This window comes from Cervus elaphus, chromosome 14, assembly GCF_910594005.1.
Source record: "Cervus elaphus chromosome 14, mCerEla1.1, whole genome shotgun sequence".
Classification (NCBI taxonomy): domain Eukaryota; kingdom Metazoa; phylum Chordata; class Mammalia; order Artiodactyla; family Cervidae; genus Cervus; species Cervus elaphus.
In genome coordinates this window covers 71,090,305-71,112,423 of record NC_057828.1, presented here as the reverse complement: position 1 = coordinate 71,112,423, position 22,119 = coordinate 71,090,305, and the positions used below count along the sequence as shown (strand labels likewise).

The 22,119-nt window shown below is 38.6% G+C and overlaps 1 pseudogene; it reads left to right on the top strand.

The window, feature by feature from the left end:
* Positions 1-21,059: 21,059 nt before the first annotated feature.
* Positions 21,060-21,545, top strand: LOC122707478 (annotated as a pseudogene).
* The last annotated feature ends 574 nt before the right edge of the window (positions 21,546-22,119 follow it).

Below are 22,119 nucleotides of genomic sequence, written 5' to 3'. Positions count from 1 at the left end.
CATTTCATTCATGGCATTTCATCAACATGCCACTATGAAAAACTGGGCCAACTTAATATTTTTTCCTTTGGTGCTTAAAAAATGTCTTCTGATTCAGTCGTATTAGGTTCTTTTCCCTTCTAAAAAGTGGTTTCTTATTTATTTTAAAAACAATAAACAGGAAGATACAGGGGAAATAAAGCTCTATAATGATCTCAGTGTAACATATTTAGTTAGCAGCATTAATGACATCAAAATAAAGTGGCTGATCATACCCACAGCTCCTTTGAGAACACTGAATGAAATCATGTGCATAGTCACTTTGACAAGTATTCAGTGCTCAGAAAGGGGTTTTGGGGGAGCAAAATGAGAAGATCCCAGGCTTAGGGGTCAGACACCTGGGCTCTAATCTTGACTTCATTATATACTTGCCCTGTGGCTTTTAGGAAGTTATTTATCCCTGTTAGTTGGGAGCTATGGGTATAGAGGAGTATGATGGACTCAGCTAATGGTAACCTTTATTATTATGCAAGGGCAAGACATTGCTATCGTCATTATAATGGTTACTTTTTTATTATTTTCAGTCTTAGAATGAGTCATATGGCCTTTCTTCAACCTTCTTAATGATATTTCATTTGGGTTAATATTCAAATGAGATTGTATTCCAGAGCTACTGCTGTTGGTGGGAGGTGAGGGTAAGGAGTGCAGCCTCAAGGAGCAGTTCTTTAAGGTTAATTCGGGACAGGGGATAATACCTGAAGTGGCTAAAAGTTGTTTTTTCTTTGAAAACTCTTGGGTTCACTTTAGTTCGTAAAACTTAGTTCGCACCATTTATACCACACCAGGTGCTGGGGATGCAAATAATAAACCTCAAGAGGTTCCTGACCAGAGGAGGCAGATTGTATAACCACAGAATAATGTGGGAAGTGAGACGATAAGGAGATATACGGCTTCTGGGTAGACGAGGGCCAGGGCATATGACACCATAATAGGATGCCCTTTAGCCACTTTGTAACATAAAGCCTGACTAAAAATGGCTTAAATAATAAAAAGAAGCTTTATTTTATGTAAAAAGAAATCCTAACCTAAGAAAGGCCAGAGTTGTTTCATTTAGTAGCTGAACATAGACCCAGGTTCTTTCTATCTTCTCACTTTGCCATCCTCACTCAGTATACTGTCAAAATTTCCCTCAAGATCACAAGATGGCTGCAGTAGCTCCAGACATCAACAGTATCAACAGATTAACACCAAGGGAAAAATAAAATCTCGTTTCTTCCCTAAGTATCACTTTTTAAGAAAACTTTATAAAAAGTAGCTACTCTGCCACAGCAAACTTCTCCTAACATTTCCTAATCAAGTCACCTGGACACTTGTGGAAAAATCACAATACAGTGAAGGGCAATGACAAAGACAGCATTTAAATTTACTAAAATTTACCAAGTCATGGGAGAGCAAGAAGACCTTAAGTAAAACTGGGACTTTGCCAGCACTAAAGAAAATAAAAGTTGGTCTTTAGCAGCCAAAAGAATCATCAACAGCATCTAACTCAGCCTTGGGGTGAAAGAGTGGGAACCAGGAAGGCTTTCTGGAGGAACTGACACCTCCTGAATAGGAGGTGCCCAGGTAAAAGTATTTGAAAGTGGAATGGAGCTAGGAAATGGAAAAGAGAACCACATTAACAAAAGCAGCAGGGGAAAAAATAATATAGTAAATTTGGTTGACTACAAAGAGCTCAAAATCATGGAGTTTTAGAGACATTGTTTTAAAATATATAGAAAATTAATCCATCCCTGAAGAATTTGGAAGAATGAATATTTATTGAATGTGCACTGTGTTGCAGGCACTGTTCTGTTTTTGCATATAGGTTGTTCTGGATAGTGGTGTATAGATTGTTTCATTTATGTGTGGCTACTTAACAACCTACTTTAAAACTTAGAACTTTGAAACAACAATCCATTTACTGTGTTTCACAATTTTATGGTCAGAAAATTGGGCAGGCCTCTGCTGGATGATTCTTCTGCTTCAGATTGTGTCAGCTGGGCTCCTTCGGTGATATTCAGCTGGTGGTTAAGCTGGTCTTCAGGGTCCAAGGTGGTTTGACTCACACGCTTGGTGCCTTGGTAGAATGGCTAGACAGTTGGGTTTGTCTGTGTTCCTCTTCCTCTCTTACAGTCTGACTGCTTCCCTGTGGGGCTTCTCCAGTCATCCAGAGATGGTGAATACTACTAGTTCTTTGAAAGTTTAGGCCCAGAACTGACGAATTTCACTCCATTCACCAAAGCCGTAATAAATCAGCCCAGAATCAAGAATAGGAGGACTGAGATTTCCACCTTTCCGTGGGAAGAATGTCAAAGAATTTGCAGCAATCTTTAATCCACCAAATACTAAACTTACTTATTTCCCCAGTGACCCGGAGATAGTTATAAGTTATTAGTTTATAGATAAGGAAATGGGGACATGATGTGGTTATGTAACTTGCCCAAGGTCAATGCTTAGTAAGAGAGGGTTGTCAAGATTGAAACACAGTCAGTCTGGCTCCAGAAGACATATTTAGCTGTAATTCCACTGTTGTCTGTTTTGAGGAAGACCACACTCATGGAAGAATTTAGATAGAATATGTTTCCATAGTTTTAAACCACAAGGAAGATTAGAGCTCCTTTCTCTGAAGAACCATCAAGAGCCTTCTGCTGGCTAACTCATTCTCCATGACATGTGTGTTGAATAGCTCACAGACACTGTTAATACCCTGGTTTGGTCCCCATATTTTTAAAGAGCTTTTGATCTCTTCTTTCTGCCTCCAGGAACCCTAGCCTGGGCATGGAGGCTCCAGCAGCAGATTAAATGCATTTCAAATGATGAGAAGACAAAACCCTGCCTTCACTGCCCCCACCACTCTCCTGGATTGTTGACGGATTATTTACTGTGTTTGCCTTGACTTGAGCTATTTAATTTTTCCCAAACAGATGCAGCCGATTGATTAATGGCACTCCCCACTAAAAGTCAGAAATGTCAGCGAGACTCTTAGAATCAGTGTCATTCTGGACGAGAACAATAGACACGGCTGAGAAACAGCGACCTGTGCCAAGTCTTCTGGAGGCTAGGAGGTCATGTGCCACTTTTCTGCTAAGAGAGAGATACGTATAAGGGCAAGGGAAGCAGGAGTTTGGGGGTGGGGCATGTGCTAATAATAGGGTGGATCATATGACACCTAAGTCACCTCGAAAGAGGCTTAGTTGGTCGAGGTGAATTAAAGTGCTCGGAATTAAGGACATTTCTTCAAATGTCTCCCAATGTGTAAAAATAGACTGAAGGAAACACATGTGTGATGAAGAGAGAATTGCGAGGTTAGGCTGACCTCCCTTCAGAGGGCTTTTGTGATATTCTAGGGAGTAGTTAGGAGCAGGACTAACTCAGAATTTGTGAGGCGCAGTCAAGTTGCAAATGGTTTAAAGAGTTTTAAGAATATCAAGATGGTGACTGCAGAGCGTTGACAGGGCCCGGGGCCCTCCCGAGTGCGGGGAGCTGTGGGCGGTGCAGGTTTATGCCCACGAAGCTGGCCTTGGCTGGGAGAACATGGTGCCCGATCGCTCTTACCGAGTGGGACAGCCATGAGTGGGTCTACAGTGATTTCAAGGCTGGCCCCAGGTGACACTGGGCGGGGAACTCGTTTCCGCTCTATGACCGCCTCCTCTTCTCTGCCAAGCCTCCTCCCTCCTCAGCTACCCAGAACTCCCTGCCTCTCTCCCCACATTCCTCCCCACCCCTCAGAAAACCTGCCTGCAGGAAGGCATGGAAAAAGCTCCCAGACCCTGAGGTGTAAATGACTGATAATATTTGGAGCGCTCCCCCTATATGTTTGTATTTTTACAGAAATTTAAGCCTCAGGGAAAGCAATGATGAAATTTCGTATTATCTGGTTCATGGGAAAATTTATTCATTTTTCTAATGCTGGGAGGTTTGCCCAGAGCCCTTGAGATCATACTGTTGTAGGCATCCACTTATTCTGGCAGTTGTGGAGGCTCTGGCTCTCTGCTCTTGGGGGCTTTTATCCCTGAGGGCCCAAGCTGTAGCCTCTTCTTTTATGAAGCTGGAAGGACCCTCCCCTACCATCCCCAACGGCCATGGTCTGTAGTCTGGACAGTAGGACATGCTTAAACACTGTTTGCAGGAACTGTGGCCGAGCTAGATTCCGTTTTGGTTGCCCACCTGTAGTCCGAGTCTCGCTCCTCCCTGCTCTGCTACCCCCACCCCCAGCCCCTTCCTGCCCACCCAGCTCTCTCAGAGCTTCCGACTTGGCAGGCCTGAGCTGCGCTTCTTTCCTTGACACTCTTTCTGAACATCAGAGACACTTCCGGGGTTGGCTTCACCTATCACTTCCGGCATTCACTCTCCCAGGGCTTCCCCGGTGGATCAGCAGTAAAGAATCTATCTACCTGCAGTGTAGGGAACATGGGGTTCGATCCCTGGGTGGGGAAGATCCCCTGGAGAAGGGAATGGCTACCTACTCCAGGATTCTTGCCTGGATAATCCTGTGGACAGAGGAGCCTGGTGGGCTACTGTCCATAGGGTCATAAAGAATTGGACACGACTGAAGCGACTCAGCACACAGATGTGCACTTTCACTCCCCCAAACCCCCAACAGGCACTTGATCTCATGAGGGTCTTGCTGCTGGGAGGGTTGGGGCTGGGGAGTGCCCTCTGGACACCCTGAACCAGGCTTTGTCTCTTTCTCTTGGGCCTGCTGTGGGTGGCTTGTCTTTCCTCAGGCTTCGTGTCAAGGGAAACGCCTTCTCCAACCACAAACCACCAGGGCCTCCCTTATCTCTCAGATTGACTTGGCTTCTCGGAAGTGGTTGTGGCTTACAAAGCCACGGCATGAGCCCAGGAGAAAACCATTTCAGTTGTACAAGGCTAGACAGAAGCCCGGCCTCACAGAGGAGGTTAATAATAAAGCCCGTCCTAGAGGCAGTCCAGGAAAGCCTTTGGAATTCTCTGTCCTCAGATATGCTCGGACCCATCCACTCAGAAGCACTTTTTTCTCCAGGCCTGTCTCTGTGGCAACCTGACTCTAGAAAGAAGGTGATCGCAAGTCTGGTTTTGAAACCTCGGGGGCTATGACTGTTTTAGGATTTGAAGCCAAAACATATTGAGCAAATAAAAACCTCTGACTCACCAGGAATCTTCACTCTTCGTTTTCAAACACATCAATCAGTCTGTCAACAGCACTGACTGAAGGTCTATTCTGTGAAGAACCGTGGACTGGGCACTGTGGGGAGATTTGCAGAACCGTGTATTAATAGTTTCATTCATCCATCCATTTATCTAGCCATTTAATTCAATTTAATGAATTGAATCAAGTCAGAAATACCCACTGAGCCTTACTAGCCACAAAACCCTGCCTTCGAGGGATGCTGGAACTATAAAGATAGTAATGTATAAAAAAGTCACTCTCAAGAGCTTACCATCTAATCAGGATGGTGGCAAAGGCAAACACAGAAATAGATTAGACCAGGCAAACTATGATAAATGTAACGAGAAAAGTTGGCCAGAGGTGTTCTAGAGATTCAGAAAAGGGACCTGTCACACTGAGATGAAAGAATTGCAAAAGGCGGTTCCTTATTAGGAACTCATTATTAGGCACATTAGGTATTCAGTAAGTATATGTTGAAAATTGCTAAATTAGATGGAGCTGGATACGAGCCTTGGAGGATTGGTAAGATTCATAGGCAGAGGCAATGATAAGGCAGGCATTGTAGGTGGCAATCACCACTGTAGCAAGTCTGGTGAGGTCTAAAGGGAAAGCACATTGTTATGTTTATTCACCCATCATCTTTCCTTCATCCCTTCATCCATCCAAGATGCCACACTTGGCAGTGAGGGGCACCCCAGTGAGTAGGAACTGGAAAGTATTTGCAAACCAAGAAGCAGTGTAGTGAGTGGGGCCAGCAGAATGGAGATGCAGGGTTTAAATGACAGATAAGGCAGGAGCCAGAGGTAGAACCCAAAACATGACCCAGAGGCTGGCGACTGGGCAAGCCAAGGAAGTGGCTGCATCCGGACACCCCAGGTGTGGTCACGGAGTCCCTGTGACTCCGTCTTCAGATGGGTGCTTAGTCCTGGTAAGCTCTTGAGAGTGACTTTTTATACATGACTACCAAATTATATAGTAAGCCCTTGCCGTGTGCTCAGCATTATGCCGGAGGAGAAAAAGATCCAAGAGAAATATATGAAGTGATCTTTGTCCAGACAGAGCTTATAATCTAGTTGAGTTAACGAGGGTAAATTAAAAACAAGGCAAGCGGAGCGTATCCCTATGAGAATAATTGTGAGAGTGTCCATGTACAAGGTTTAGTTTTTAAAGGAACCTCTGTACTGTTTTCCGCGGTGGCCACACTAGTTTAATTCTGGAAAGTTACAAGTACGAAAAGTTGTGGGAATTTGGAAAGAGCAATTGTGATCCCAAATCACTTCATAAATGTTGACGGTGTGCCGGGGCTACACGTTTCTACTTAAGTGTAGCTGATTTACAGTATTGTGTATTAGGTGTATAGCTGAGTGATTTGGTTATATGTGTATATGTATGTGGGCTCCCAGGTGGCCCTCGTGGTAAAGAACCTGCCTGCTAGTGCAGGAGACATAAGAGATGCAGGTTCGATCCCTGAGTAGGGAAGATCCCCTGGAGGAGGGCATGGCAACCCACTCCAGTATTCTTGCCTGGAGAATCCCCAGTAGACAGAGGAGCCTGGCAGGCTACAGTCCATGGGGTCGCAAAGAGTTGGACACAACTGAAGTGCCTGAGCATGCTTGCACACATGTATGTATGTATGTATATTCTTTTTTCCCAATCTCTTTTCCATTATAGTTTGTTTCAATATATTGAATATAGTTCCGTGTGCTATAGAGAAAATCCTTGTTGTCTACTTTATATGTGGCAATGTGCATCTTTTAACCCCGTACACCCAATTTATGCCTCCCACCCTTCCATTTGGTAATGGTAAGTTTGGATTCTGTGACTGTGAGCTTGTTTCTGTTTTGTAAATAAATTCATTTCTAAAATATACAATTTCTAAAATATACAAACAGCTCATACAACTCAATAAAACACAACCCAATCAAAAACTGGACAGAAAACTTAAATAGACTTTTCTCCAAATGTGGCATACAAATGGCCAATAGGCACAAGAAAAAAATTATTAGAGAAATGCAAATCAAAATTACAATGAGGTATCTCCTCACACAGTCAGAATGGCCATCATTAACATGTCTACAAATAATAAATGCTGGCAAGGGTGTGGGGAAAGGGAACTCTCCTACACTATTGGGGGGAATATAAATTGGTACAGCCACTATGGGAAACAGTATGGAGGTTCCTTAAAAAGCTAAATTAGAGCTACCATAGGATCCTTCAATCCCACTCCTGGGCATATATCTGGAAAAGACAGAATCTCTAATTCGAAAAGATGCATGCACTCCAGTATTCATAGTGGCACTATTTATAATATCAAGACATGGAAACAACCTGTGTCCATCAACAGAGGAATGGATAAAGAAGATGTGGTACATATATACAATGGAATATTTCTCAGCCATAAAAACGAATTAAATGATGCCATTTGCAATGACATGCAAATGACCTAGATATTATCATACTAAGTAAGTCAGACCGAGAAAGACAAATATGATATCACTTCTGGGTGGGATCTAGAAAATAGTACAAATAAACTCATTTACAAAACAGAAGAATTAAGTTTTGATCGAGCCTCTGAGGATCAGCCAGTCAGAGATGGTCAGGCAGGAGAGTGGAGGACTGAGTCCACAGACCTCTGCCTCCATCTACAGAGCTGTTCACAGCCCAGCCACCTGCTGTTCTTGGAAACCTAGGGGCTAAGCAGGTCTGAGGAGGCTCCCAGGCCATTAGTGTGCTGGAGGTGCCTTGCACAGGCTTGGGAGAACCACTCCTCTGCATCTCTTTTCAATTCACTTTTATGTGGCATCATGTTCAGTTCAGTTCAGTTGCTCAGTCGTGTCCGACTCTCTGTGACCCCATGGACTGCAGCACGCCAGGCCTCCCTGTCCATCACCAGCTCCTGGAGCTTGCTCAAACTCATGTCCATTGAATTGCTGATGCCATCCAACCATCTCATCCTCTGTATCCCCTTCTCCCGCCTTCAATCTTTCCCAGTATCAGGGTCTTTTCTAATGAGTCAGTTCTTCACCTCGGGTGGCCAAAGTATTGGAGTTTCAGCTTCATGTTAGTACCTTGAAATCCACTGTGATGGGAATGTTTACACCACAGACATCAGCAAATGCTACAAATCTGGGAATTATTTCCCACCCTGGATTTCTGACTGATCAGTACACTTTGTTTCTGTTCCATTTCCCTCTATGATTGAATGGTAGAATAATAGAAATAATGAATGATAGAAATGATAGAAATAGGAATGATAGAAGTAAACCATGACCTCCAGGAGGAGAATTCTCAACTTGGGTCTAATCAAGATCTTACTTTTATTTGACACTGTTTAGTAAACAGTTCAAGAGTTCATTTTTAAGAACATGCATTTTTGGGTAACTTACCCCCTGGCAGGCATTGTTCTGGCACTAGGGACCCAAAGATGAGTGTGATATGGTGGTGAGGAGAAAGGGACATACAAATTGATGGCAAAGCAAGCTGGCAAGGGCTTTGATGCAATCCGTAAGATACTACAGGAACATAGAAGGGAGACTGGAGTGGATGGGGTATCAGGAAAGTTTTTCTCGAGAAAGCATCTCTTGTTTTGATTCCTAAAAGACAATTCTAGGCAGAGAAAGCCTATCTGCAAATCAAAGGTATGTCTGAGGGCTTTCTGCTCTACGCACTCTCATTAATAAGGCTGGAATATATTAATAACTGGCTCCGTTTTTTAAACACAGGAGTAATGCATAAATACTTTTTTGATGTAAAAAAAGGAAAAAAAAGAGCCCCAAATCTAGATGCTCCCAATCCCAGTTAATTGTCAGAAGAAAGTACTATTCCTAATTGGTTGTGTATCTGATAGACTTTTTACTGTATTACTATATGTGTGTGTACTTATGAAATACTTCTTTGAAATATACAAGTGATCATATGCTGTATGCATTGATATGCAGTTTGCTCTTTCTTTCCCACTTGAAAACATTCTCAGAACTCTTTTCATGCCACTACAAATAGATTTATCTCATTCTTCTTAAGTGGTATATTGTATTCCGGAGTGCTAATACGTATTCTCGGCTATTTTTCTACTGGTGAACTTTAGGTTGTTCTCAATTCTTTGTGATTAAGAACAATACCAGAGTTGAGATCTGTCTAAATCTTCTTGGGCATGTATATGAGTGTTTTTCTATATAATAATCATGATTACTGGGTTATAAGTAATAAATATTTCATCTTCTAATAGGTACATTATCTTTTGAAATGATTTATCAATTTAATATTCCACTAGTCTATTTCTCTCAACCTCTTACCTTGAGAAAGGCTATTATCAAAAGAGTTCATTTTTGTTGCCTTGATGGGTTTAAAAATGAGATCTCACTGTTATTCTTATATTTTAAAAAAATGTTATTTTTCGAAATAGAGATTTTTACCTTGTAAAATTCTAGTATTTAAATGATTGGAGTGAAAAACTGGCTTTCCCCCCTTTTGTTGTACAGTTCTATGAATTTTAACACATACAGAATTAAGACACCTTCTTCTCATTTCTAACACCCACCAACCATTAGTGAGTTCTCTGTCACTATAAGGTAGTTATCTGAGAATGTTACATAAATAGAATTATACAGTTTGTAACTCTTTAAGACTGGCTTCTTACTCAATAGAATGCTCCTGAGATTCATGACTGTTGTTGCATAATATCAATAATTTGTCCCTATTATTGCTAAGTAGCATTCCATTGTATGGATGTACAAAGTTTGTTCATTCATTCACTGAATTAAAGACATTTGGGGTGTTTCTAGTTTTTGGCAAGTATGAATACAGCTATTCTAAATACCTGTGTACAGGTTCTATGTCAGTATATATTTTCATTTCTCTAGAGTAAATACCCTGGAATGGAATTTCTGGGTCAAGTGATTATGTATGTTTAATTACATGAAATTGCCAAGTTATCTTCTAGAGTAGCTGTGTCATTTTGCATTCCCACCAGTAATGTGTGAGAGTTTCAGTTCTTCTGCATCCTCACTAGCCCACTCTTGTTATTGCCAGTGTTTTTATTACAGCCATTCTAACGGATTTGTGGTAGTATCTTTTGGTGGCTTAAACTTGCATTTCCCTAGTAGGGAATGATATTGAGCATCTTTTATTTGCCATTTTCATATCTTTTTGGTGATGTGTCCAAATTTTCTGTTCACTTTTTGGTTGGGTTGTTTGTTTATTTTTTATTGTTGAGTTTTGAGAATTATTTATACATTGTGTATATAAGTCCTCTTTGGAATTGTGATTTGCAAATATTTCCTCTCAACTTATAGTCTGTATTTTCACTCTTGGAGAAAAAGTTTTTAATTTTGAAAGATTCCAGTCTATAATTTTTTATGCATATGCTTTTGGTGTCCTGTCTAAGAACCCTTTGCATAATCCAGGTCATGGTAATCTTCTATGTTTTCTAAAAGTTTTGCATGTCATATGTATGTCTATGATCCATTTTCAGTTAATTTTTTGTAAGATCTGATGTATAGGGTGAGGTTTATTGTTTTGCGTATGAATGACAATTGTTTCAAAATCATTTGTTGGAAAGACTCTCCTTTCTTCATTGAATTGCGTTTGCTCCTTTCTCAAAAATTATATTATGGACATATTTTTATGTGTCTACTTTTGGACTCTATTATGTTCCACTTATCTCTTCCTCTACCCCTTTACCAGTATCATATTGTTTTTAATTTGTATCTCATAATTATTTAAAAAATTGAAGTACAGTTAATTTACAGTGCTGTGTTAGTTTCAGGGATACAGCAAAGTGATTCAGTTATATTTCCTTATAAACTATTACAGGATATTGAACATAGTCCCCTATACAATAGGTCCTTGTTTTCTTAATCTATTTTGTATTTAATAGTATGTATCTGTTAATTTCAAACTCCTAATTTATCTGTCCCCCCACCATGCCCTGCTATCCCCTTTGGTAGCCATAATTTTGTTTTCTGTGTCTCTGAGTCTATTTTGTAAATAATTCATTTATATCATTTTTTGATTGTACATATAAGGGTATCATAGAATAGTTGTCTTTGTCTGACTTACTTCACTTAGTATGATAATCTCTAGGTCCATCCATGTTGCTGCAAATGACATTATTTCATTCTTTTTTATTTCATTGTAGATACTTAAGTTCATTTAGGTTGCTTCCATGTCTTGGCTATTGTAAATAATGTTACTGTGAGCACTGGGGTGAATATATTCTTTTTTGGTTTAGAGTTTTCTACCAGACCACCTGACCTGCCTCTTGAGAAACCTATATGCAGGTCAGGAAGCAACAGTTAGAACTGGACATGGAACAACAGACTGGTTCCAAATAGGAAAAGGAGTACGCCAAGGCTTTATATTGTCACCCTGCTTATTTAACTTATATGCAGAGTACATCATGAAAAGTGCTGGGCTGGAAGAAGCACAAGCTGGAATCAAGATTGCCGGGAGAAATATCAATAACCTCGGATATGCAGATGACACCACCCTTATGGCAGAAAGTGAAGAGGAACTAAAAAGCCACTTGATGAAAGTGAAAGAGGAGAGTGAAAAAGTTGGCTTAAAGCTCAACACTCAGAAAACTAAGATCATGGCATCTGGTCCCATTAAGTGAAGTGAAGTCGCTCAGTAGTGTCCGACTCTGCGACCCCATGGACTGTAGCCCACCAGGGTCCTCGGTCCATGGGATTTTCCAGGCATGAATGCTGGAGTGGGTTGCCGTTTCCTTCTCCAGGGGCTTCCCTGGTAGCTCAGACGGTAAAGCGTCTGCATATAATGCAGGAGACCCAGGTTCTAGTTCCATTACTTCATGGGAAATAGATGGGGAAACAGTAGAAACAGTGTCAGACTTTATTTTTTTGGGCTCCAAAATCACCACAGATAGTGATTGCACCCATGAAATTGAAAGACGCTTACTCCTTGGAAGGAAAGTTATGACCAACCTAGACAGCATATTAAAAAGCAGAGACATTACTTTGCCAACAAAGGCCCGTCTAGTCAAGGCTGTGGTTTTTCCAGTGGTCATGTATGGATGCAAGAGTTGGACTGTGAAGAAAGCTGAGCACTGAAAAATTGATGCTTTTGAACTGTGATGTTGAAGACTCCTGAGAGTCCCTTGGACTGCAAGGAGATCCAGCCAGTCCATCCTAAAGGAGATCAGTCCTGGGTGTTCATTGGAAGGACTGATGCTGAAGCTGAAACTCCAATACTTTGGCCACCTCATGCGCAGAGTTGACTCACTGGAAAAGACCCTGATGCTGGGAGGGATTGGGGGCAGGAGGAGAAGAGGACGACAGAGGATGAGATGGCTGGATGGCATCACCGACTCGATGGACATGGGTTTGGGTGGACTCTGGGAGTTGGTGATGGACAGGGAGGCCTGGTGTGCTGCAATTCATGTGGTCGCAAAGAGTCGGACACGACTGAGCGACTGAGCTGAACTGAACTGAACATACTGTTCTCATAGTGGCTGTACTAACTTACATTCCCATCAAGAGTATAGGTGGGTTCCCTTTTCTCCATACGCTCTCCAGCATTTATTATTTGTAGACATTTTAATGATGGCCATTCTGATTGAGTGTGATACCTCACTGTAGTTTTAATTTGCATTTCTTTAATAATTAGCAATATTAAGGATATTTTCATATGCCTGTTGGCCATCTATATGTTTTCTTTGGAGAAACATCTATTTGGGTCTGCTGTCAATTTTTTGATTAGGTTGTTTGTTTTTTGTTAATGGGTTGTATGAGATATTCATCTGTTTTGGAAATTAATCCCTTGTTGGTAGCATCATTTGCAAATATTTTCTCCCTGTCTGTAGGTTGTTTTTTTATTTTGTTTATGGTTTCTTTTGCTGTGAAAAGGCTTTTAAGATTAATTAGGTCCCATTTGTTTATTTTTGTTTTTATTTCCCTTACTCTAGGAGACAGATCCAAAAAAACATAGCTACAGTTTATGTCAAAATGTGTTCTGCCTATGTTTTCCTCTAGGAGTTTTATAGTATCCAGTCTTATATTTAGATCTTTAATCCATTTGAAGTTTATTTTTGTATATGGTATTGAAGAAAGTTCTAATTTCATCTTTTTACATCCTTTTCTCGACAACACTTACTGAAGAGACTATCTTTTCTCCATTGTATATTCTTGCTTCCTTTGCCATAGATTAATTGACCATAGGTGCATGGTACCTCTGAGCTTCCTATCCTGTTCCGTCGATCTAGATGTATACTTTTGTGCCAGTATCATTCTGTTTTTATTTCTGTGGCTTTGTAGTATAGTCTGAAGTCAGTATGTGTGATTCTTCTAGCTCTGTGCTTCTTTCTCAAGATGGTTCTGACTATTTGGAGTCTTTTGTGTTTCCATGCACATTTAAAAAATTTTGTTCTAGTTCTGTGAAAAAAGTGCCATTGGTAATTGATAGTGATTGCACTGAATCTGTAAGATTACCTTGGATAGTATGATCATTTTAACAATACTGATTCTTCCAATTGAAGAACCCAGTATATCTTTACATCTCTTTTTGTTGTCTACAATTTCTGTCATCAACATCTTATAGTTTTTTGGAGTGCATGTCCTTTGCCTCCTTAGGTAGGTTTCAGTTCAGTTCAGTCGCTCAGTCGTGTCCGACTCTTTGAGACTGCATGGACTGCAGCACACCAGGCCTCCATTCCTAGGTATTTTTTGATGCAGTAGTAATTGGGGTTGTTTCCTAACTTCTCTTTCTGATATTTCATTGTTGGTGTATAGAAATGCAACAGATTTCTGCATATTAATTTTGTGTCCTGCAATTTTACTGAATTCATTGATGAGCTCTAGTTGTTTTCTGGTAGCATTTTTAGGATTTTCTATGTATATCATCGGGTTATTTGTGAGCAGTGACAGTTTTACTTCTTTTCCAGTTTGGATTCCTTTTATATCTTTTTCTTCTCTGATTGCTGTGTTGAGAACTTCCAAAACTATGCTGCATAAAAGCAGTGAGAGTGGGCATCCTTGTCTTGTTCTTGACCTTAGAGGAAATGCTTTCAGCTTTTCACTACTGAGTATGATGTTAGCTGTGGGTTTGTCATATATGGGCTTTATTATGTTGAGTTATGTTCTCTCTATGCCCACTTTCTGAAGAGTTTCTTTTTTATCATAAATGGATGTTGAATTTTATCAAAAGCTCTTTCTGCATCTATTGAAATTATCATATGGTTTTTTATTCTTTGCTTTGTTGATAGGTATATTGCATTTGAGTGCTATACCTTTATAGTAAGTTTTAACATCATATAGTTAGAGACCTCTAACTTTATTCTTTCCAGAGTTGCTTTGTACATTTTGAATCCTTTGCATTGCTATACAAATTTTAGGATCTTCTTATCAATATCTGTAAAAAGGCTTACTGAAATTTTGATTGACACATAATTGAATCTATACATGGATTTAGGGAGAATTGATGCCTTTATTATCCTGAGTCTTCCATTCCATGAGCATGATATGTATTTCCATTTATTTAGGTCCTCTTTGATTTATTTAATCATCATTTCATGGTAATTCTTTACATTTCCATATATAGATACTATACATGTTTTTTAAGATGTATACCCTTCTAAGTATTTCCTTATTCAAAGCTACTGTAAATGTATAATTTATTACATTCAGTTTACAGTTTACATTGCTAGTATGCAGACATACAATATACTTTTTGGTATGGACATTGTATCCTGCTACCTTGCTAAACATACTTCATCCTAGAAGTTCTTGGTAGAGCCCAAGGATTTTCTATCCAAATGATCATGTCATGTGTGAATAGCAAGTTTTACTCCATCCTTTAAAATCTAAATTTATAAATAATTTTGTTTTATTTATTATTAAATAAAATAAATTTATTTTATTTCCTTTTCTTGCATATTTCACTGGCTGAGACTTCCAGTATTATGTTGAATCAAAGTATTGAGAATGGATACCCTAGCTCTCTTTCTGATCTTAAGGAGGATGCATCTTGGGGGGAATTTTTTACTATTAAGTATGATATTAGCCTAAGGTGTTTTTTGTTTTATAGATGCCCCTTGTTATATTAAAGAAGTTCCCTTCTCTTCCTAAGTTGATGAGAGTATTTCTCATAAATGGATGCTCTATTTTGTCACTTTTTTGAATATATTGATAGGATCTATGGTTTTTCTTTTTTAGATGGTTAGCATGGTAAATTATATTACAGATTTTTGAATACTGAGTCAGACTTGTATTCCTGGGATAAATCCAAGTTAATTATGATGAATTATTCTTTTTGTATATTGCTCTATTTTATTTGCCAATATTTTTTTGATTTTTTTCCACCTATGTTCATGAGGAATATTGGTGTGTAGTTTTTTTTTTTTTTTTTTGGTACTGTCTTTTTGTGTTTTGATATCAGTATAATGTTGGCCTTACAGAACGTGTTGGAAAGTATTGCCTTCTATTTTCTAGAGGGCAGTGTGTAGAACTAGTATTATTTCTTCTTTAAATGTTTGGTAAAATTTTATAGTGAATCCTGTTTGGAACTAGAGATTCTTTTGGAGGAAGATTTAACTAAAATTCTATTTATTTAATGGTTGTAGGATTATTCAAGCTATCTACTTCATCTAAGGTGAGTTTCACAGTTTATAGTTCACAAGGAATTGTTCCATTTAATCTGTGGTATCAGGTTATTGTGCAGAGTAGCTTGTAGTGTTTTTTAAATTATCATTCTAACATCTGTGGGGTCTGCAGTGATAGTGCCTCTTTCATCCCTGATACAGATAATTTGTGTCCTCTGTTGTATTTTTGGCAGTCTCGTTAGAGACATTGATTTTATTGGTTTTTCTCTAAGAACAAGCTTCAGTTTTAATAATATTTCTCTAGTCATTTAAAAAATCTAGTCATTAGATTTTTCTCTAATCATTTTTTAAGGATTTTTGTATTTCTGTCTTCAATTTTATTGATTTGTGCATTTATCTTCACCGTTTACTTTTTTCTGCTTGATTTGTATATTTTTAACTCTATTTTCTAGTTTGTTAAGGTAGAAACGTAGATTATTTGATACCTTTTTCTCTTTATAGCAAAGGCATTTTAGTGCTATAAATTTCCCTGCAAGCACTGCTTTAGCCACATCCTATGACTTTTCATATGTTGCATTTTCCTTTTCATGTGGTTTTATCGAAAATGTGACCCTCTTTGAATCATGGGTTACTTAAAAATTTTTTGTAAATTAAAGTATAGTATAGATTATATTAGTAATATTATATTAGTTTCAGTTGTACAACATAGTGATTAAGTATTTTTATATATTATCCTCCATTAAAATTATTTTAAAATATTGACTATATTTCCTGTGCTATGCTATATCTTTGTATCTTATTTATTTTATACATAGTAATCTGTACCTCTTAATACCCATAGGCTACTTTTTAAAAATTTATTTATTTTTTAATTGAAGAATAATTGCTTTACAGAATTTTGTTGTTTTCTGCCAAATATCAACATGAATCAGCCATAGGTATCCATATGTCCCCTCCCTGTTGAACCTCTCTCCATGGACCACTTTTAAGCGTTCTAAATTTTCAGTGTTTGGACACATTCCTGTTAAATTCTGTTTATTGATTACTAGTAGGGGTCACAAAGAGTCAGACATGACTGAACAACTAAGCGCACACAGACAGTATAATTCCATTATGGTCAGAAAATACACTTTGTATGATTTCAATTCTTTTAAATTTGTTAATGTTTTATTTTATGAACTTAGATGCAGTCTACAGATCTTGGTGAATAATCCATGTTCATTTGGAAAAAATGTGTATTCATCTGTTTCTGGTTAAAAATTAGGTCTAGATAATGGATGATGTTGGTCAATTCTTCTATTTTCTTGCTGATTTTCTGTCTACTGGTTCTATAACTGAGAGTGTTAAAGTTTGCAACTATAATCATGTGTTTGTCTACTTATTCTTTCATTTCTGTCAGTTTTTGTTTCACATATTTTGAAGCTCCTGTTGTTAGGAATATATATGTTTGGGAATGGTATGCCTTTTTGGTAAATTGATATTTTAATCGTATGTATTATTTCTCTTTAGCTTTGGGACGTTTTCTTTTTGCCATGAAGCTTACTTTGATTCTAATATAACCACTTGTGATAGGGAAACTCTAAAATGGGCTCCAATGATCTTCACTTTCTTGTATGTTTGCCCTTATGGAATTCCCTCCTCTTGAGTATAGGTTGACCCTAGTTACTTACTCCTAATCAATAGAATTCAGCATAGGATGTCATATTCATGATTAAGTTACAAAAGATTCTGGTTTTTGTCTTGCTAGCAGACTCTCTCTTTTCTGGCTCTGATGAAGCAAGTTCCCATGTTGGAGAGGCCTCCATTACAGGTGGCCTTGAGCCAACAGTCAGTAAGGAACTGAGGCCATCAGTCCTGCAGTCAGCAGAGACTTGTATCCTGACAACTGTATTAGTTAGAGGACTCTCCAGAGAAAGAGACTCAGTAGGAATACATAGATAGGATTTGGCTTGTGTGATATGAATATGATTTGTCTGGGTGTGGATTTCTTTGGTTTATCCAGTTTGGGGTACTTTTGAGCCTTTAGGTTGTTGTCTTTTGTCAAACTTGAGGGGCGTCCAGCCTTTATTTCTTCAAATACTTCTTCAGAACTTCCCTCTTTCTTATCCCTTTGTAGAACTCTGATCACAGAAACATTAAACCCTTTGTTACTGCCCACAGGTCCCTGAGGCTCTGTCTTTCTTTTTTTTTTAAAATCATCTTTTCTTTTTGTTCTTCACATTAGAATGTTTCTATTGATCTATCTTCAAGTTCACAGACTCTTCTGTCATCTCAAATCTGCTAGTAAGTCCTTTCAGTTAATTCAAAATTTTTAAAATTTTTTCAGTTCTAAAATTTCAGTATTTTTCAGTTCGAAAATTTCCATTTAGTTCTTTTTATTGTCTATTTCTTTGCTAAAATTTAAAAAATTTCTTTTTAAAATAATTGTGTTTCAAGAGTGTTTGCACTACTCTTTTAAGCATTTTAAATTATTTTACAATTTTTTAAGGTCTTTGTCAGATAATTCCAACATCTGTATCATCTCCTTGTTGGTGTCTATTGGTTTTCTTTTGCTACGTGAGTTGAGAACTTCACAAATTTTCACACGTAATTTTGAGTTGTATTTTGAGTATCAGTTATGAGACTATGGATCTTGCTTGAATGATACAGATATCATTGATTTTTTTAAAATTTGTTTTAATTGATGTTTAGACTTAGACCACAAATTCCCTCCTGCTTTCTGTGGGTTGTGGTTACAACCTGTCAGTTCAGTTTCCACCTTTGCCATGTTTTCTGGTTCTGTCCCATGAGGGCACCACCAGGTGGTCATTCTGAAATCTGGGTGGACGTGTTCTCAAAATCTTTGGTATGCTTATTAGGACTAGATTCAAGCACCACTGGGTTTAGGGTGAGCCCAGAAATTCCCTGGGTTACTGTCTTGAGCTCTTCTCTCTGTTATCTCCCAGTACTTCTTAGTTCCCTCGGGCTCCCCTTTTTGGTCTCCCATGCAATTGCAGTGTTAGGACAGAAAGAAAGCAAAAAGCAGTGGGATTTGACCTTAGCTTCATGGAATCCTTGCTCCACTGAATGGTAAGGAAAGTTCTTTTCCCTTAGAATTTTGGTTCCTGAAGCTACCATTGCTGCTGTTCCTATTGCCATCCATCACCACCACTACAAGGATTGCCTGGGGCGGGGGGCCGGTGGTGGGTGCAAGAGAGTGAAGAAAAAGGAGAGGCAAGCCTGAAGAATTTGATAGGTCAAGGGCTTCCTTGACAATTCTTTTCCCTCAAATTCATTCTTAGTGTCCCTGGCATTTGTATTCTTTCATATAAATTTTAGAATCAACAAATCTTTGGGATATTGATTAGAATTGTATTTATAGGTTAATTTGGAAAAATTGTCATTTATGCAATTTGAGTCTTTTCAAGTAAAGTCTCCTTTTGTATCCTTCAGGAAAGCTTTATAGTTTTTCTTAATGAAGATTTTGGATACATGTTATGAAGCATATACCCAGATATTTTATAGTTTTGTTAAGATTTTGAAAGATATCGTTCCTATTTTATTTTAGGTATTATAGGTAAATGGGAATACTGTTGATTTTCTGGATACAAAAACCGTGTCTTGTATCCAGAGTTTTACTAAATGTACTTATTAGTTCTAGCAGTTTTTCAATTAAACCTTTTATTTTTTTGGTACATGATATTTTCCATTTCTCTTTTTATTTCTTTTATTTCCTCTCTCTCACTCTCTTTTTCTCTTCTTCTTCTTCTTTTTTTTTTTTGCTTGTTGTATTGACCAGAAATACCAGTACTGTGTTAAATTTAAAGAGGAAAGAAAAGGTCTTTGTTTTATTCAAATTTTATTGGAAATCCTAATGTTTCACCATTAAGAATAATCCTTGCTATAAATTTCTAATAGATAGCATTCATCAAGATCAGGAAGGTGTTTTGCATTTATGTTTGTTAAATAATTTTTAAAAAATCACAAATAGATATTGAATTTCATCAAATGATTGTTCAGCATTTATTCAGACGTTTGTAATTTTTAAACTTTTTATTTACTAATGTGGAAATATCCTTGCTCTCCCAGAATAAAGCCAACTTTGTTGTGGTGAATTTCTCTTTTTATACACACCAAGATTCAATTTGTTAATGTGTTATTTAGAAATTTTGCATCTATGCTTATAAATGAGGTTCACTTATAATTTTTTCTTGAGATGTTCAAATCTAGTATTTGAACATCAAGAAAAGGGTTAAAGGGTTTGAAATAAATGAAAAAATTTATTATATCTTTTAGTAAACTCACAAGACTCAGATTTTAGAAATACATCTCAAGAAAAAGCTAAAGTCAATCATCATATTCATGATGTGAATATTTCTAATGACCCTGTTAGGGTACTTTATGTAAATATTTTACTTAATCTTGAGAACAACTCTGTGTTCATATGATGCAGATGGGGAAACTGAGGCTCATGTCAAAGATCAGACAGTGAACTCTCATGACTGTAAGTACTAGAAATCCAAATGACGGCTCCATCAGGATGAAGAATGGAGTTTGGCTAACAAGCTTTGGGGAGGAGAATCAGCTGACCTCAGGAATGAATGCCAGTTGCTGGGGAAGGCCTCCAGGGTTATCTTTTTTCTCTAAGGATCAGCCTCACTTTTCAGACCAGCTTTCTCTCCTTGTCAGGACTCAGGGAAGCAGGTAACTCAGGCTTCACATCCTATAGCTTTGTTTTCAAAGAGAGATGAATCCCTAATTTTAATGACACTGTGATGGTCAACTTACTCTAACACTATATGGTTTGACTGGGGCAAGGATCAGCTTCCTAGAAGAGGGTGGGTGCTGAGTACAGAGTTGTGAACCAGGAAACTATTAATAATTAGGCCTAAAACATTCACCATGTATCCATCCATCCACCCAATCAGTGTCAGTACCATGGATTCCACGTTAGCCAAGATTCATCCTCGGGAGTATCCTATTCTGGATCCCTGCTCTTAACCACAGAAAACAAAGAACAATAACCTCACCAACCAAGGGTAAAAGAGAAAGAGGTGATTTTCAACTCAGAGTGCACGTTAGAATTTTCCTGGGAGTTTTTAAAAACTACTGCTGGCCTCGCCCCTTCTCTACCGACTATCCCAAGCTGGGATCAGAGCACCATATTTTGTCTCTCCAGGTGACTTTCATTTGCAGGGCTGATGACAGGGATGGATCCATCCATCCATAAAGATCCATAAAATGATTGATCCATCCATCCATTCCATCAGTGATTTTTGAAGTTAAGTATTTATTTGAGTTAAAAGGGTTAGTAAGGCTTTCCTTTCGGCCAGAACCACCATTTTCCAGTAATTTGCCAAAATGACCAACACAAAGGGAAAGAGGAGGAGCAGCTGCTCCGTGTTCTCTGGGCCTTTTAGAAAACATGGAATTGTGCCTTTGGCCACATACATGTGACTCTACAAGTAAGGTGATATTGTAGATATCAAGGCAAAGGGCTCTGTTCAAAAAGGAAGGCCCTACAAATGTTACCTTGACAAAACTGGAAGAGTCTACAGTGTTACCCAGCATGCTCTTGGCATCTGGGTAGGGGAAGGGGAAGATTCTGGCCAAGAGAATTAATATGAGAATTGAGCATATTAAGCACTCTAAGAGCCAAGATAGCTTCCAGAAACGCCTGAAGGAAAATGATCAGAGAAAGGAGGAAGCCAACGAGAAAGGGACTTGGGTTCAGCTGAAATGCCAGCCTGCTCCACCCAGAGAAGCACACTCGCAAGAACCCACAGAAAGGAGCCTGAACTGCGGGAGCCCCTTCCCTATGAGCTCATGCCATGGTATGTGTGAAGGAAACAGGACATGGGCTGTAAAATTAATAAACAGTAAGTTAAAAATGTTAGTAAGAAAGGATCTTGGAGGAGGAAACTATATTTTGATTTGAGGATGGTTTGGACTGAAGTGAGCTTAAATTGATAGAGATTGGGATGGGAATCCCATTTTAGAAGGAGAAAAGACATGAAGGTGAAAATAGTAAGTTGTCTTCAGGGCCAGTAAATAAACTTGTCTGCCGAGAACAGCCCCCCAAGGATAGAAACGAGCCTTGGCTCCCACTCTGCAGCCAAAGCAACTCTGCTCTTTCTCTGTTTTCACATTTAGTTCAACAAACAGTGTTGAGCTGGACCGGTTTGGAAATCATTGGCCTAAAGGTGATATATTTGATGTAGTTGGTTCACAGTTGAGCAGAACAGTTTACAGACTTGGATTCTGAAGTCAGACAGGATCTTCCATTTACTAGCTGTATCCTTGGGGCTGGTTCCTTAACTTCTCCACACCTCAGTTTCCTTGTGTGTTGTCAGGATTGATTTCACTTACAGCAAACTCAGCTATGACTAAAAGATTTTCTTTGCTTTACTGTGACTGA